General features: G+C 42.6%; 1 protein-coding gene and 1 pseudogene across 1 annotated transcript in view; one reads left to right on the forward strand and one right to left on the reverse strand.

Moving 5' to 3' along the window:
- LOC124722659 (rho GTPase-activating protein 45-like) overlaps nucleotides 1-18,781 on the reverse strand; it is a 699,512-nt gene that overhangs the window by 261,442 nt on the left and 419,289 nt on the right. The gene's annotated exons all lie outside the window — the stretch shown is intronic.
- On the forward strand, nucleotides 287-404 carry LOC124723593 (annotated as a pseudogene).

Raw genomic sequence — 18,781 nt, forward strand, 5'->3', positions numbered from 1 at the left:
ACGGATATGTCATAATACGCAGACTGGATGATTTATAGCAGTCTGATCTCATAGACACATGAGAATAATGATGATCAAATAAAGATTTCAGGCACATTTAATGAGCATAGAATCGTATTCCCAATTCGCATGATCTGCCTGTGAAGGTGAGTATGAGGAAGGATGTTGCGCACACACTGAACAACTGCTGCAGACTGGAATGAATAAGTGAGCCGACAACCTCCAAAACCGACCATGGACGTGAATTTTGTAATATGAATTTCAAAGTGGTAGTGGAAGGACATATGCCAACGGCCTTGCCGCAGTGGTAACACCGACTCCCGTCAGATCACCGAAGTTAAGTGCTGTCGGGCTGGGCTAGTACTTGGATGGGTGACCATCCGGTGTGCCAAGCGCTGTTGGCAAGGGGGTGCTCTCAGCCCTTGTGAGGCAAACTGAGGAGCTATTTGATTCAGAAGTAGCGGCTCCGGTCTCGTTAACTGATATACGGCCGGGAGAGCGGTGTGTGAGCACATGGCCCTCCATATCCGCATCCGGTGACGCCTGTAGGCTGAGGATGACACGGCGGCCGGTCGGTACCGTTGAGCCTTCATTTGAACATTTACTACATTTCGGGCGGAGTTAGTGGAAGGATATGGAATAAACCACTAACCAACATTCTCCAATTTGAAAGGTAGTAAATGTTCAAATGTGTGTGTGAAATCTTATGGGACTTAACTGCTAAGGTCATCAGTCCCTAAGCTTACACACTACTTCACCTAAATTATCCTAAGGACAAGCACACACACCCATGCCCGAGGAAGGACTCGAACCTCCGCCGGGACCAGCCGCACAGTCTATGACTGCAGCGCCTTAGACCGCTCGGCTAGAAAGCTAATATTGCTGAACAGTTGAACAGATTGCCATTTTTATCCTTGAGGACTTACAAATTGCTAGATATTCTATCAAAAATTGTTGGTGACTGTAATGGAACTACTCATCATACAATTAATATGAAATGTATTGATGTGTATGATTATGGTCTTCTTAATATAGTATACGGTTCTATTAAGATTATGAATCCACACAAGCAGAAGGTCGGCATGTCTGATTTGGTGCTTATTTCGAAGTAAAATATAGTGCTTGAGAAGTCTTACTTGCCGAATTTGTCAGTGGAATTATGTATAGGTTTCAAAGTAGTGCGTACAGTCCTGGGGACTTACATATTAAAGGACACTTATGGTGAAGAAACTGCAGTTGCTACACAGGGGAACTACAGAAGAACTCTGAACCAGATATGTTTCTCATACAGCAGGTTATAAGACGCTGAGGGAGCAAGGCATTAGTGAAACTCCTAGTTTTCCCATTAAAGCACAACAGCTGGATGAATGCTTACAATTTGCTATACAATAGGAGACAAAAATCTCAAACTCAGTCATGTTTTTCGAATATCTAGCTGTAATGTTGCAAAGTGATAAAAAATGGAACGAGTATGAGAGGACTGTGGGAGAGAAGACGAATAGTCAAATCTGGTTTGTGGAAAGAGTTTTGGGAATGTGTGATTGATCTGTATGGGAGATCATATATAGGACGCCAGTGCGACTTCTTCTTTAGTACTGTTTTTTTTTTTCCTTTATTGTAATTTTTACACCTAAACATAGATAGGCTGGCAGCAGCATCTTACGCTGCTCTTCAGCCTTCGAGTCGACAATGAGAATAACATGAAGAAGATACATAATAGAGATTTAGTACTGCTGCAGGTCAGATTTAAGGAAGACATCGAAACAATTCAGGGGCGACCTGCTAGATTTGTTTGTGGTAGGTTCGAACAACATGCAAGTATTATGAAGATGCAAATACTCTTCTCGGTTTTGCCGCCGGATCGTATTGTGTAATTCGCACTGCAACTGCTCGACATTATCAGGTGGTGGTAGCTGCCGATGCCACTGCAGAAAGGAGCGACTGATAATAATCGCGCGGTGGCGTCGAAATTTATCATGCCGGGAGCAGGCAATACGCGTGCTCGGGAAGACGCTCGTAGTTGGAGGAAAGCGGCGCTCCTGGTGCCCCCTACTGGGAGCCGCGGAAGGCCCATCCGTTCGTGGGCTATGGGCAATGGCTGTGCGGCCTGCGGTTAAAGGCTGAACTAAATCTCAGTAGCGCGTTGCGTCACGTGATGAATCGGAAGTTCTTGTTTTCCCTGTTTTCATTTAGCCAGTGCAGGATTCCAGGCGGCGCTTAGTCGAAAACTTGCATCTCTATTGATAAGATGGTCCGCCGTACGGATATGTATGGCCTCCTTAACAACATAGTCACAGAAAGATGACGATGGTGTTCGACGCAGGCCTCAAGTTGTTATCATCCTGCGCAACGCGGCAGTGTCCTACGCTCTTTGGTGCATAGAGCACATGTAGTCTCAGATGCCGACAATCTACCTGGTCAGCGACAACACCTGAAAACGGTATTCCAACAGAATGGCTATTCCGTTAGGCAGATACACCATGCATTCCGTTCTAAGTAAACTAGAAACAGGGATGTAAATGAAAATGCGGAGGCACCCACTGCAACAGCGTTCTTGCCGTATTTTGGCGGCATGTCTTCGAGAATAGAATGGATCCTCAAAAAGCACGACATTAAGTGTGTTTTTCGCCCACCAGCAAAATTGAGTAATTAATTGTGCTTGGTCAAAGACGATCTGGGCCTTAGGCAATGTGGCAAATCTTATATTGAAGAGGCATCCCGGACCGTGCAAGAACGTTGCGTCGAACACCATCGTCATACACGCCTGGCGCAACCTGATAAATCAGCGGTAGCGGAGCATTGCCTGGACACGGGACATCGTATGCTCTACGAACAAACGGAAATTTTATCCCCAACGTCATCTTTCTGGGAATGTGTTGTTAAGGAGGACATACATATCCGTACGGCGGACCATCTTATCAACACGGATGCAGGTTTCCAACTAAGCGCGGCCTGGAATACAGCACAGGTTGCCATTAAATGAAAACAGGGAAAAAAAGAACTTCCGACTCAGCACGAGCTGCAACGCTCTACTGAGATTTAGTTCAGCCTTTAACCGCAGAGGAGTCTGGCAGCACAGTCATTACCCATAGCGCACGCGCGGATGGGCCTTCCGCGGCTCCCAGCAGGGGCCACCACCAAGGACGCCGTTTTCCTCCAACTACGAGCGTCTTCCCGCGCACGCGTATTGCCTGCTCCCGGCATGATAAATTTCGACGCCGCCGCTCGATTATCCCCGCCCCCTGCCACGTCTTCACTGTTGTGTCCCCCCTACCCTCCATCTCTACCCCCTTTATCTCCATCAATTCCCCCTCCCGGATGATGCCCTCTCTCCCTCCATTTATCCCTCCTATCAACTCTGATCCTCACCCCCTTCCTCCTTTCCTCTGTCCTTTTCGTGGGCTCCCTCGCCCCTCTTGCATCCTCTTTTTTCCCTACCTACCCTCTCTCTGCACCCCCTTCTCTCCCCCGAGTCCTTTTGCATTTCCCTCTTCTGCCTTTCCCAATTCCTTCTCGCATCTGCCCTGCCCCCCCCCCCCCCTTATGAGTCCTCTCCCTCCTTTGGTTTCCCCCCCCCCTTTCGTTTTTCCTCTCCTCCCTCCTTGTTTTCCCTGTCATATGTCCAGGTCCATCTCCCTCATCTGCCTTGCGTATGGTGTGTCCTCTTTGTGCCGACATTTTAGTGCAGTGTTTACAATGAGTGTTCAGTGTTGTGTGTCTTTTTCCGAAGTGTTGCGAACGGACATCATACTGCCGCTGGATGTGATTTTTACATCTCTTGCGAACAGAAACCAGACTGTCGCCATGTTTTTTAATTGTCTGTCTACTATGTTACCTGTCTACTTCCTGTGTATTTTATTCGCTTTGCCAACCCTTTGCTTTATGTTTTAAGTTTCCACAATTTTCCGCCGTTTTACAATTTAAGTCAGAGTTTTATCGCCTGCTTTTATTGTTTCTTATCTTCTTCTTACGTTTTAAAAAGTCTGTAGGCTGCAGAGCAGCGTAATAAGTTGCTGCCAGCCCGCACGCCTTCGGGGAGAATCGAAAGTCAATAAAGGAAAAAAAAACTCGATTATCATCAGTCACGCCTTGCAGCAGTGACAGCAGCAGTTACCACCACCTGATGATGTCTAGCAGTTGCAGTGCGAGTTACACAATACGATCTGGTGGCACACCCGAGAAGCGTATTTGCAACAGGTCCGTCGAGAAAGCATGAAAACTCACATTATAAAGATGCTTTGGGAATTCAAATGGGAACAGGAAATACCTTTTTTTAGGGGGAAACGCTATGGAGAAAGTTTAGAGAACCGGCATTTCAAGCTGGCTGCAGGACGAGTCTACTGCTGCCATACATTTCGCTTAAGGTCCATGAAGAAAGGATAGAAGAAATTAGGGTCATGTGGAGGTATAAAGACAACTATTTCTCCATCGCTCTGTTTTCTAGTAGAACAGGAAGGAAAATAACTGATAGTGGTAGAGGGTATCCTTCGCCAAGCACTGCATAGTGCCTTGGGGAGTATGTATGTAGATGTAGAATCAATGCAGTAGCGTAACATGAGTGCTGGGAAAGCGATCAGCAGAGGTGCCGATGGTATTTTCCATAACCTACCAGTTCAACTTCTTATCCCTGGATATAACTTCTGTGGTCATCGAGCAAAGCTGAAGAAGAGTCTAGAACATGATGATAATGGAATTAAGGTACTGGATAACACATGCAAGGAGTAAAATATTGGTTTTGCAGCAAATAAAGATCATCACATTTCGGGCTGAATATTAGTTGATAAAGTCAAGCAGATACATCGAAGAAAGGATACTGGTACAGGACAACATTTTGCTAGGTTCACAGTCTCTAAGGCAATGCTCACTTAACTTAGATTGGGTGCTGGAATAAATTTCTGGGAAATTATGAATGCAGCTTGTCGTATAGTGAAGGAAAAGGAAAAAGACCTATGGAATGTTTGCAGCCAATCAACAGTTGCAGTGGGGAAAGGTGCACTGAGGCAGGAAGGAGGGTGAATGTTATGTGTTGAAACGCCTGAGGTTCTGCCAGTACCTGAGACATCTAGTGGAATAATTCAGTTTCTAATTCCTGCGTTTGCCAGACCGTCAGCCACTGGTTCGTTAGCAGGAGGAACTGTCACCATAACTCAAGTAACAAAGAATGCACAAACGCAGAGAAGGTCGCGAAACATAGATAAGCTTAGCTAATGTTGCAAAGGTGAACAATAAACTGCATCTAGGAAGCAGTGAAGTTGTGGTAATACTTCCTGGTTTCTAATATATTGATGATTGAAATGTGTATATAAAACGGTTTGTAAAAGGGTTTCAGTTCATGTAAAAGTTATTTCGTTTAAAACAGAAAGGAAAATAACAGAAGGAACAGTGGATTTAGCCAAGAGGTTCAATAGCATCGCTAATAGTCTTCTCAAGGGGTCACGTAGTGGAGAATAATACTGATAAAATTTATGATTCGAATCAGAAAGTAGGTATACTGCTGGTCACTGCAGTTTGTGTTGAGTGTGATATTCTAATGATGAACTTAAACAACAGATTAATCAATACTGTATTAGCATTCTTTGCTACAATGGGACCAGGTTACAAAATTGCGGAGGTTCATAATAATTCAGTATACTTGCCAGTGACCGTCCAGATATTAGACAGTCTCGAGCTGAATATCACAGATGAGAATGGCAATCTAGTCAATTTTTGTGGTGAGAAAATTATTGTATATTCTCATTGGAAACAACATCATGGGTATAAAGCACGCTGATAAGCGAAAACATTGTGACCCCTGCCCACCGCTAAGTTGGATGCAGCCTGGTGGCGTTTGGGACATGTGATGCGGTGACCGAAGTATGCAAGCAGAGCTGACATGGACGGGGGATCCCCCTAGCGAAGACGTGGGCTGCAAATGGGGAAATCCATTGAGATAAGTGACTTTGACAAAGGGCAGATTATTATTATGCAGAGCCCGTAAACGAGTATCTCGAAAACGGCGAAGGTAGTCGAATGTTCAGCTGCTACTGCAGGGAGCATCTACGGAAAGAGGTAGAAGAACAGTGAAACTACCACTAGGTGCTAAATGGTTGGACGTCCACGACTCTTTACAGGACATCGGGTTCGGAGGCTTGTCTGCTCTGTAAAGTAGGATAGATCGTGATCTGTGACGTCTCTGCCGAAAGATCACACTACTGGTGCACGTACATGTGCTTCGGAGCACAGTGTTCATCGTACATCGTTGAACATGGAGTTCCTCAGCAGACCATCCGCACGTATTCACCTTTTTATCCAACTACATCGTCAATTATGATTGCAGTGGGCACGGGACCATCGTGGTTCGACTCTCGGTCAGTGGAAACGTGTCGGTTCTATCAAATTTTTGGTACACTAGGTCGATGGTCGTCACCACAAATATCCTCATCGAGGTGAACGGTGGCTCGAAATGTGCAGCTCGCCATGGACACAGCCTGGTGGGAGCAGTGTTATGCTATGAGAGACATTCTCCCTCGCTTCCATGGCACATGTGGTAGTAATCGAAGACATGCTGATAGCTACGGACCACCTGCATTCCTTCATGCTTGATGTCGTTCCGATGGCGATGTCATGTTTCAGTAGTATAAATGTCCGTGTCTCGAAGCCAGAGCCGTGTTACAAAGGTTTGAGGAGCATTGTAGTAAACTCAGACTGATGTCTCGACGACCAAATTCGCCTGATGTGAATCCCGTGGAACCCATCTGAGTCTTTATCGGGCGCCATCACCACGTACGCATATCAGCAGCCCGTTATTTATGCGAATTACATGACCTGTGCGTAGACACCTAATGCCACATATCCCCACAAACCTACCAACAAACGGTCGGATCCCTGATACGCAGAGTCAGTGATGTATTTCGTTCCAGACACGGACAAAGAAGTTGTTAAGTAAGTGGTCATAATGTTTTTGCTCATCAGTGCATACATACAATGTACACAGCCTTCAGAAGACCGGTTTGCAGTGGAAGCAGAACGTGAAAATATGCGAGAAATACAAGTTTCTTAAATCGGTAGGACTGAAACCTGTCAATGACATCACGCTATATACAAAACTACAGTTCTATATGACGAGTATATCATTAGTCAGGAATACTTTTCTAACAAGTCTTTTGCTTCAGCAACGTTTAATAATAACGACGAGATAATAATTCTTATCTAACATCAAGATGGCTTAACAATTCCAACTAAAAGCTTCTATTTTAGGATGAGATATTTCCTCATAAGAAGAAGACTCCAATAGCAACGATGACGTTGGGCATTACACGTATTGCATTCACATTTCTGTTTCAAGAAATAAAATATAAAGTTAATGGCGTCAAAATCGACCGCACCAGAAACATTGGAATCACACCAACTCTCACGATATGTGCTTCTGCATCAATATGATTTCTGAATGCCTTACAAAATGCTGAATGGTTCATAGACGGATAGACAGACGGCTCCTTTTCTATGTGTATCCCACTTTGAGGGTAACAAGCTCATTAGTCTGAAAACTAAACAGAAGGTGACTTTAGTTTCAGGTGATACTGTCTATAATGCATAAATTATGGGAGATGGAGAGGATGATCAAAAATTGTGCTGGATAAATTGATGTGGAGCGCGCTGCACATATCTCTGTCAGATCAAGTTAATCTAAAACTTTTCAGTGTACTGAATTTCGGAATTCAGCTGCTATTAACTTTCCATTCACAGGTGCAGCTTGAACATCTTTTGGAGTCGTCTCGCCAAGCATGGATGATTAAGACATCTGTTCAGCTAGAAACACCTCGATTTATTATTCTAGCTTTATAATCAGGGGAACGTTAAAAAGGATTCGAGCACATTTGAGAACTGTAGACTGACCAATGCTAGAATTTACCTAAACGTTCAGCTTTTTCCATACGATAGCTTACAGCCTGAGTGGGATAAAAAGATGTATGGACTATTGTGCGACACGTAAGCAAGGTTTCACACCTCTTACTGGGTGATTGACGATGGTTTTGAATGCACAGTTGGCCCACAGAAATGCAAGAATTTATTATACATAATGGTGATAGATAGTTCAAAGCAACATGAGGCGGTGAAGAGTGGAACTGTGGACGTTCATACTGAATTAGAATCATTGCAAAACTTCCCTGCAGGCACAGCAACGTATGCATCATTACTACCTGACCGTCTCATAAGGTATTCACCACTAACAGGAAATGTGCAACCGATAGTATAAATGTAGAGATATTACTCAGTGTGCAAGTATTTTAAAATAAATGCCTCAATATGTGACCATAATCACCGACATACAGGAGTTCTCTGATGAGTTCAGGCAATTTGTGCTTAAAGATGTTGCTTTCATCGCATTCTATCATGCTGTACGAGTATTAATGAGGTATTCTATTACTGTGGCTTTACTCACACCATTTAGCTCAGTGTGGTGTCCTAAAATTCGAAAGACAATAGTGTTGTCGACATTATTCTACCATAGAAAATGATAGGATAATTATAGAGTGGACTATGAGGACATGGTGCCATCGCACCAAACTTACGAACATAGGGCAGCATAGTTTACGTCAAAAGTCTGAGGAATATGTCCTGGTTTCTTGAAATTTATATACACTGTGGTGACAAAAATCGTGGGAGAGCGAAATGCACATGTACAGATGGCGGCAGTATCGCTTACACAAGGTATAAAAGGGCAGTGCAATGCTGGAGCTTTGATTTGTACTCAGATTATTCATGTGGAAAAGTGTCCGACATGATTATGGCCACATGACGGGCAGTAACACACTTTGAACTCTTAACGGTTCAGCTACATAGTTTCAACTACTGTTCAGTGTCGTACAACTACCCGTATCACCATCTAAAGAGACACGTGTAGCTCATCGTAAACAGTACGGGGGGAAGTGTGTAGTTGTATGACCTTCAAATGCAGTAGAAACTAAATAGTTGAAAGCTTAACGACCCCATTTTCGTACTTATATGATTTAGTTCGTGTGACCTGTATTCCATGTAGCAGCCGATGTTGTGAGTAGCCGTAGTCATTCCATGATTTCATTTGTAATATATATACCCCAAAGATAGATTGTACAGTCTTTTATGCTGAATTTCAACACCTTTGCCTCCACTACATTTAGCTGCTAATGCAGGTTTAATTACTTTTTTGTATTTGTTTCTGCTTCAGCCTTTCATTCGCTTTTTGAGATGTTGCGTTCCATATGCACTTTTGTTAAATGCAACATTTTAGCATATGACTTTATCTCTTTTCGGAGATATGATTTGTTTTCTGAAGTTTTTAAAATTTTGAGGCTAAACTATCCAACTAGCTACATCTCATCCTTTAATAAAGATAGGATGGACGAAGACACAAATTATAGACAAGACGAAGCAAGTACAGATATTACCAGAGGGTCGAAGGTGGCAATGATTGCAGTGGCAGTACTAACCATATATGCATGCTCTTTGTAACTAGGACTTTCAAGATGTAGGTGTAAAAAGACGGACACTCAGACGTTAGGGGCAGACGATTATAAGGTAGAACGGACAAAATGCAATGGGCACTACCTCATGCCCTCTGGTGCAGTGTATTTCAGAGCACGACTGTGTGGCTCACTAAAGAGACAACGGCTGGGCGAGCTCTGTGCGGGCGGCTGGACTGGCGCAGGACGTGGCACCGCCCAACGTAGGAGAATATGACCAGAGGGGGCAACGGTGGTAAAACTACGAACCATCCGCTGTTTGCACCAGACCTGTATGCAGACAACATTTGGCGTTAGTAGGTGGACAAGAAAAGCGTGGCAGTGGCGTGAAGGAATTTGGAGAAACGTTCTCCCTGCTCAAAGGAATGTGGGTCACGAGGGGTGATAACATCTTTCTAAGCTGGAATGAGATTTTCACTCTGCAGCGGAGTGTGCGCTGATATGAAACTTCCTGGCAGATTAAAACCGTGTGTCGGACCGAGGCTCGAACTCGGGACCTTTGCCTTTCGCGGACAAGTGCTCTACCAATTGAGCTACCCAAGCACGACTCATGCCCCGTCCTCACAGCTTTACTTCTGCCAGTACCTCGTCTCCTACCTTCCAAACTTTACAGAGGCTCTCGTGCGAACCTTGCAGAACTATCACTCCTGAAAGAAAGGATATTGCAGAGACATGGCTTAGCCACAGCGTGGGGGATGTTTCCAGAATGAGATTTTCACTCTTCAGCGGTAGAGCACTTGCCCGCGAAAGGCAAAGATTCCGAGTGCGAGTCTCGGCCCAGCACACAGTTTTAATCTGCCAGGAAGTTTCATATCAGCCCACACTCTGCTGCAGAGTGAAAATCTCATTCTGGAAACATCCCCCAGGCTGTGGCTAAGCCATGTCTCCGCAAGATCCTTTCTTTTAGGTTCGCAGGAGAGCTTCTGTAATGTTTGTAAGGTAGGAGACGAGGTACTGGCAGAAGTAAAGCTGTGAGGACGGAGCGTGAGTCGTGCTTGGGTAGCTCAGTTGGTAGAGCACTTGCCCGCGAAAGTCAAAGGTCCCGAGTTCGAGTCTCGGTCCGGCACACAGTTTTAATCTGCCAGGAAGTTTCATCTTTGTAAGCTGACCACAACACACAGCGAACTGCGACGGCGTAATGGTAGGCTTCATTCTCAGGCAGTGCTAAAAGAATAGATGTCATTTTCTTTCTTTTGTAGCCCAGTGGTGGGAAAATCGCGTCAACAGGAAGAGCAAGTCTTATCATTCGCGGATGGACAGTTGCATAGCTCTTAAATATCACTTTTTAAGCGAAAAAAGCGCGGAAGAAGTGGATTGGAGGAGATGGTAATACACAGTTCATAAGATCTTATAAATTTTATACTAGTGGCAGCAAATAGAGTAAGTTGGCAGCAGTCCAAAGAGGCGCAAAAAAAAAAAAAAAAACTGGGACTGGCGTGGTGCATGAGTGCGAAATACATTCTGTCGGGACTCGGAGTTAAGCGATTCAGGACTCGATTCAAGAGGTAGGAAGGATGTCGACTGAGGACACGGAGATGAACAGTAGGGGTATTATTCAAATGTAAATAGCGAGTAGATGAGATTAACATTCCGGCCAAAAGAGCAGCGATCAGCAAAATACACATCCAACGGCATTGAGCGAGGACCACCAAGAGATCTGTGACTATACAGTTTATGACACTGCTCACAGTAAGAACATACAATGTGGCAGCATCAAGCATGGGACACATAAGCACTTCAGTCCATTAGTTCGATGCAAAGCGGGGGCCTCTGGAACTGTCATTCTGCCCAAACAGTAAGATTACGTTCATTCACTCTAAATTCAACGCCGTGGAATTACTTATCACCTGCCATAGAACTTTGCGTGTCTCTGAAATAAATTCTAGAGATTGTAATTGATGTCTTTGATTTCATAGCTATTAAATACTCTGTCACAGTAAAGAGTTAGAGAAGAATATTTTCCAGAACATTAGGAATTGTTTTCCTCTTTAATATTATTATCAAGTTCTGCCAAGCAGCGACGGAAAATTCGTTGAAAGTTAGAGAAGTATTAAAGGCACACACGTGCAAATTTGTCCATAGTCTACAGTAAGAAGACATCATTGTGTATTGGTACAGTGCCTTTTAAGTAGAAACACCTGGTAGTTTCATTTCTATCGGCCGTCATTCATTTTACACATACGTTGCTTAAGGTCCTTAGCACTAGATCGCATTTTTCAAAAATCCATTATGCAACTTTATTGATTTGTGTTGTACCTTGAACAGAGGTCTATTATGGAGATAAGCACGTCAGATACGACTGTGGAAACCTGTCTAAGGTAGAAGTTACTCTATGAACAAATCGAGTCTCGCAGTATATTAGCTGTAACGAACCAGGCGTTCTTCCAAATTCATTATTCGCAACATGTATTTCATTCTCGATTAAACTTATGTGGTGATTACCTGACATATATGATTTCTTCCTGCTGACTCCACACGTTCTGTGTCACACACTATAATGTGACGATTAATGACATCAGTAATAAACTTTTTTCTTCTTCCTTTCCGCCTCCATCCATATTGTGTGAGAACCTACTTAGAGTTTCAGTTACTAGTTTACGTGTTCCCGGGAGAGGCTGATCTCGTTGAAAATGCCCTAATTTTAACAATCGTAATTATTGTTGAATAGCTTTCTGCACTTCAGTAACATCACACTTGGTTGTCGTCATGCTTTTGTCATGGCATACAACTTATATTTACTCTGAGACAACTGGTGGCGATAGGATGCAACTTTCTTAGATATTTTCTGCATAAAACGAAGTGCATCAATTGGTATTATATTGACTACTTCAGTTCTGTCAATCTGTATATCACCTTTTCTAGCTACTGCCTCGATATGAGTTTCTACTTCCATCATTCTTGCACTGACTGTCGCTATTTTACTGGAAATGTATAGATGCAGGTGTTTTGCGCACTCGGCCCCTGTGTATAACACAAGTGCAAATTTGTCCATAGTCTACAGTAAGTAGACAACATTGTGTATTGGTACAGTGCCTTTTAAGTGGAAACTCCTGGTAGTTTCATTCCTATCGGCCGTCATTCATTTTACACATTTTCTCAACAATCAGAAAGGTGTACTGCGTGTGATTGCAGCAATCAGAACATACGTTAACAAATTCATTACACACCATGTCAGTTCCTACATGTACGTCGTAAATGGTTTTAAATTTGTATGACCTGGTTGAATGTGAAAATAAGATCCGCATTTTCTATTTCAAACAGCTCTGGAATCCTGGAATATGTGTGGCTCAAATGAAAGACATCGGTTTTCATATGATGGTTGAAACAAAAATATTTACTCATTGTATCCTGGTTTTCCACTGCGATGTCATAAAATGTGAATGCAATGTTTGGTTTCCCTTTCATAGTCGATGGAATATCACTGCTTTTGCTAGTGTCTGATAGATTATCCCCTTGATACTATGTCATATCTCCTGTAATACTTAATACTTGAGTTGAAACAGAGTTTTTGAAAATATATATACACGTTCGAAGCTAATGCCTACAGGATGTGTTAGCAGTAACAAAATAAGATTAGCCCTTCCTGCAGTCTCATAGTCTGACACCCAAAGGACCTATATTATTAATATGTAGCGAGCCATTCCTCTTCTTCTCCAGGTTTCCGGTATCTTTGGAGGACAAGTCGCTCACTACAAAATCATTGTGGAAAAGTTTGTTTCGTACACTCGGTCATTGCGACGTTTGCTCGCTTACATTAGTATATACAGGTCAGATAGAGGAATAAATAACACTTACATTTCTTAAACTTTTTTTATTTATAAACTTTTACATAAAGCTCGGTTTGCAAAGAAACTTATATGATATTGTAGCTCTGAACCAATATCTGGCAAAGTTTATTCACGCCTTTCCACATTTACTGATACACAGCATAAATTGTAGAGTTGAGCTGTGGTTTATTCTAGTGGGTGGAGAGTTTGGCGAGCTAACTATTGCAGATTTCTCCACAACGTTCGATAGACTCAGTTGATATATGGCTGCCACCTTAGTCGACACTCTAGCTCATTTCGTATTGCATAGGCTGTGTACATAAGAATTTCAAATGTCTGCTATTGTAGATGCATGCATTTCATTGACTCATCACACAATCGAGGCCCTTTGACGGTTCTCTGGCAAGTGGATGAACTGTTTACTGATCACATTCAACATATAACATTCGCGACTTTTTTTAATGATGACGCTGACTTCTTCTGCCAGTTCATCATCATCAAAGTTGATAGCACTGTAGCATCATTGAATACAGTCATTAATTCGTAACACTGGTGTGTCATGGATATTATAGAGGCGATTACCCAAGCATACATTGCAAAAGTTCCTGTCATAGGCACGAATGGTTAAAGATTTTTTAACAGGAAACCATGCAATTATGTGAATGTTGCAGATTCCAAGAATTTTTTTGAGTCAGGGAAGTATTCTAGTCGTTACCAATAAGTTATGACAAGCTGAGTACTAAATATCATGCCACAAGCATGCAGCACAGCTTCAGTGCCACAAAGTTAAGGCAATGCATTTACACAACGAGCAGTACATAGCATCTGCTCGGCGATACATTGGTAGACATCTAAAGCAATTGTTGTTATTATTATTACATCATCACAAATATGGTGCCGTGTCTCTAGCATTAGTCATATCTGCCAATGAACACTCCCTACATTAATGTGTTGTAATACCATCATCAGTGCTACACTCCCATTCTTAGAGACAGTTCAACTGTTAACACTTTATAAACGACAAGTGTGTGTGTGTGTGTGTGTGTGTGTGTGTGTGTGTGTGTTTTGTTATTTATCGACTGGGTTCAAAATAAAAGGCAAGTTCCTTGAAGATCATATTTATTTACAATGCGACAGTTTTACAACACGTCAGATGAATTCGCAATTTCGGATAATGACTACCATCAGCTGAGCTGTAGAGTGGAATGACAACAATGAAAATTTGTGCCAGACGGGGACTCGAACCCGGACCTCCTGCTTATAGCGAGCGATCGCCCTGTGGTTGACGACATATGGAAGTTTGGGTCTGGCCGTGAGTCGTGCACGGATAGCCAAATTGTTAGGCGACCTCTTGCCATAGGCGGGAAATCCGGGGTCGAGTCTCAGTCCGTCAAAAATTTTTATTGTCGTCATTCCATTCTACAGCTGATGGTAGTAATTATTTGCAATTGCGAATTCATCTGACGTATTTCGTAACGGCTGTGATCGAAGCAGTGCATTGTCATCAGAATAATACAGGCACTTCAATGTCGTTTTACAACACTGATCCTCCTGAATGCTATATACAAGTGTGGACTGTTGCTGCTTGTGCTGTTGTGTTGTGTGAAGCACCTCTATGTCCCACTGCGCTGCAGCTTGTTGTGGCTATTATGACATCTGGAACACCTCCATATCCTGGTCCAGTTGTAGCCATGTTAGCACTGTAACTGTAACAAACCCGTAAGTCTGATGTCATCCACACATAATAATAATAATAATAATAATAGATGAATGAATACGTACTGAGAGCTCTCAACAGCAACTGCAGTGAGGGTCCATCCAGGAAGTGCAGCGCCATATTTGTCACTGGACAAATCCCTTGCATGGTGGGAGAGGGGATAGACTTTTAGAAAAGTTTACAGAATTACAGAAAATGTAACAAGTTGTGTCGGTGGCCACAATCAGGTAATTCATTTTCTTGCCATCTGTTGCAATTCCAGTACTTGTTGAACAAAATACCAAGTCTATCCGGAAAGTAAATTACAATCGGTCACAAAATGGAAACCACAATCAAAATAAAAACTGTTTTATTAGCAACAGTTGGCTACACCGTTCAGCTACTTCTCTACATAGTCGCTGCTTCGACCTAGAAATCTGTCGCAGTGTCGTGCCAACTTTCCAATACCCTTGTCATAGATGACAGCGACCTATGCTTTCTACCAATTCTCTACGCTGGTCCACAGTTCGTTGTCTGTGCCAAAGGTTCATTTCATAAGAGATGAGGTTTGCAGGAGAGCTTCTGTAAAGTTTGGAAGGTAGAAGACGCGGTACTGGCAGAAGTAAAGCTGTGAGGACGGGTCGTGAGTCGTGCTTGGGTAGCTCAGTTGGTAGAGCCCTTGCCCGCGAATGGCAAAGCCCCGAGTTCGAGTGTCGGTCCGGCACACAGTTTTAATCTGCCAGGAAGTTTCGTATCAGCGCACACTCCGCTGCAGAGTGAAAATCCCATTCTAGAGAACACTAAGTCGTCCTGAATGGGGAGATTTCAACAGAAACAAGCGTAACATCAAGTGTGCCCCAGGACAGTGTAAATAGGTCCGCTGCTTTTTACGATTTACGTAAACGATTTGGTTGATGATATTGCCAGCGGCATTAGTCTACTTGCCGATGATGCTGTAGTCTACAAGAAAGTTATACGATACGAAAGTTGTGAACAAAGCAAGGAGGATTTGCAGAAAATAAATGCGTGGTGTAATGACTGGCAGTTATCTCTCAACATTAGTAAGTGTAACCTAGAACGTATAACAAAGCGAAAAGCCTCATTATTGTACGAGTACAAAATAAATGCCCGTTCTTTGGAAGCGGTAACATGCGACAAGTATCAGGATGTGACTATTCGAAATGATCTCAAGTGGAACGATCAGATTACACAAGTAACGGGTAAGGCGAACTCTAGATTGCGGTTTATTGGTAGAATCCTGAAGCGATGCAGTCCTTCAACAAAGGAAATTGCTTACAATACCTTATTTCGTCCAGTCAGAGTATTGTTCGTTTGTATGGAACCCTTACCAGTTGGGTCTGATTCAAGAGATTGAGAAGGTCCAAAGAGGAGCGGCAAGATTCGTGACTGGTATATTTAGCCATCGCGAGAGCATTACGGATCTCATAGAAAGTTTGAAGTGGGACGCACTTGCAGATTGACGAGCGCTAAACGGAAGGGGCTGCTCACTAAATTCCAAAACCCGATCTTCACCGAGGATGTAGAGCATATATTATTACCACCAACTTTCAAGTCGCGTAATAATCACTATTCAAAGATAAGGGAAATTAGAGCTCGTACTGAGGCGTTCAAACAGTCGTTTTTCCCTCACGCGATTCGGGAGTGGAACAAAGGGGTGATACATGACTTTGGCGCGAATTGTGCCATCCGCCACACACTGCTTGGTGGCTAGCGGAGTATATACGTAGATGTGGATGTAGAAATGTGTACCATAACATGTAAACTTCTTTTATGTCTCACTAGGCTTCTGCTAAATCAACTGTTGCACTTCTGGATATATTAGTGACCCATATTACAGACTTTAATTATAGATTCATACGTAACAAGTTTCCAGCAAAGGATACAAAACTGTGTTAAAAAGATATCAGGTGGGTTAATACTATAGGTATCCCTGAAAATAACCAACATAATATTTCATTTGAAAAAAAAGGAAAAAATGGGATATTGTAAGATGAGTTGAACATAGAAAATATTACTCAATGTTTCAATCTGTGAGCTAAAATTTATGCACTCAAGACAGAGCAAAGGATGTGAAACAGTCTTCTGTTAAAGTGTTAACCATTGATGACTATTGGCAATCAGTATCCAATCCTGGTGTTGAAATCCTGTACATTGCTTTCTTTCTTCCAACTAATCACAACTGACCATTTCATCACAACTGGCCATTACAACGTCACATATTCGATTTTTTAAAGGTGAATTAACACAAACCCATTACAGACTATCATAATGGATTTTAACACACTTCATAGATGACTCAACCATTATTCGTATCTTATATTACTGAACTGTCTATAGCAGTCCTCTTCATTACCAACAAGTTGCTTATGTCACAGTATTCTGATATGCAAAATCTCTCGATGACATACGCAAAGAGGGCAGAAGCAACAAATAACTTACATCTGCAAGTGCCTGACTCATCCTTTCAATACCTATTTGTTGTCTTTATTAGCGAGTCAATATCTTCACAATCTCCAAGAATGTCATATATTACTGACTCAGGAAAAACTTATTTGTCTGCTTTCTCAAACAGACAAGCCAGGACAAGTTAAGACTTGTTTCAACAAGCAAAAACACCGTCAACGAATTCAGACTTGCTGGTAACTGTCTGCGTACCCAAAGGAATCAGGATGTGTGTCATATTACTCCAAGCCGAGTACAATGTATTGGTGAGAATCGTGAGCCACATAAAACTTTTTCCTGTGCTTTCCAGGTGCTTTACATCAAGCATTATTTTATCACGCATCAGTTAAATCATTAACCCACACCCATAACATAAGTAGTATAATTAATGGAATGTATTAAAATATGGTTCAAATGGCTCTGAGCACTATGGGACTTAACTTCTAAGGTCATCAGTCCCCTAGAACTTAGAACTACTTAAACCTAACTAACCTAATGGCATCACACACATCCATGCCCGAGGCAGGATTCGAACCTGCGACCGTAGCGGTCACGCGGTTCCAGACTGTAGCGTCTAGAACCGCACGGCCACCGCGGCCGGCTGTGTTAAAATAACCAACAAATCGTTCATAAACTTTAGAACACAGTGCCAATCAACGAGAAAATTCAGATCGTTCAGATACTTTTAAGCATAACGTTATCACGCAAAATTCAGACAATTTTTAATAAGTCAGACTAGCTGCTTGACAACTAATGTTTGGTGGTGCAACGGTAGCCAGCTGGATGCGTATCTCGCAAGTCTGTGACCACGTGTAATTTTAGCGTATCCGTCTGCCATTCTTCCGTTTGAAAAAAATTGCCACCAGCTCAAGTTTTGCGCAGTCTTATATCAGTGTTGGTTCTTAACCACGCCTTCCCAGACATCTTGCAAACGGCATGTTTTCAGACACATTTGGTTTTTTGCATTTGCTATTGTGTACTTCCATTTATATGTTACTCGCTATTAATTGTGATACTTTCTTTGTGTATGTGAAACGTAATCACTCTTTACAAACGTTTTACCAACATAAAAGGCAGTACAATAATAGCATTTGCCAATCACGATTATGAATATACGACTTCCACGAGAATAGTGGCAGTTGTTCATTGGTTTCGAGTGCTGTTGTTCAGTACAATAACAACACCGTCTTGTCTGGCGGTGGTTGGCGTTAAATAAGCTTTCTGTTTGTTGGAGGCCTTAAACTGAATAATCTGAATCTTTAAAATCGGCAGGTTCATTGACCAACAAAATAAAATAGTCTGAATATCCGCTCTGAAATTCTAGCCTCCCAGACAAGGCTACGAAAATGTGTACTTAAAAAGTTAAGTTAATC

The sequence above is a fragment of the Schistocerca piceifrons genome, chromosome X (assembly GCF_021461385.2).
Source record: "Schistocerca piceifrons isolate TAMUIC-IGC-003096 chromosome X, iqSchPice1.1, whole genome shotgun sequence".
Classification (NCBI taxonomy): domain Eukaryota; kingdom Metazoa; phylum Arthropoda; class Insecta; order Orthoptera; family Acrididae; genus Schistocerca; species Schistocerca piceifrons.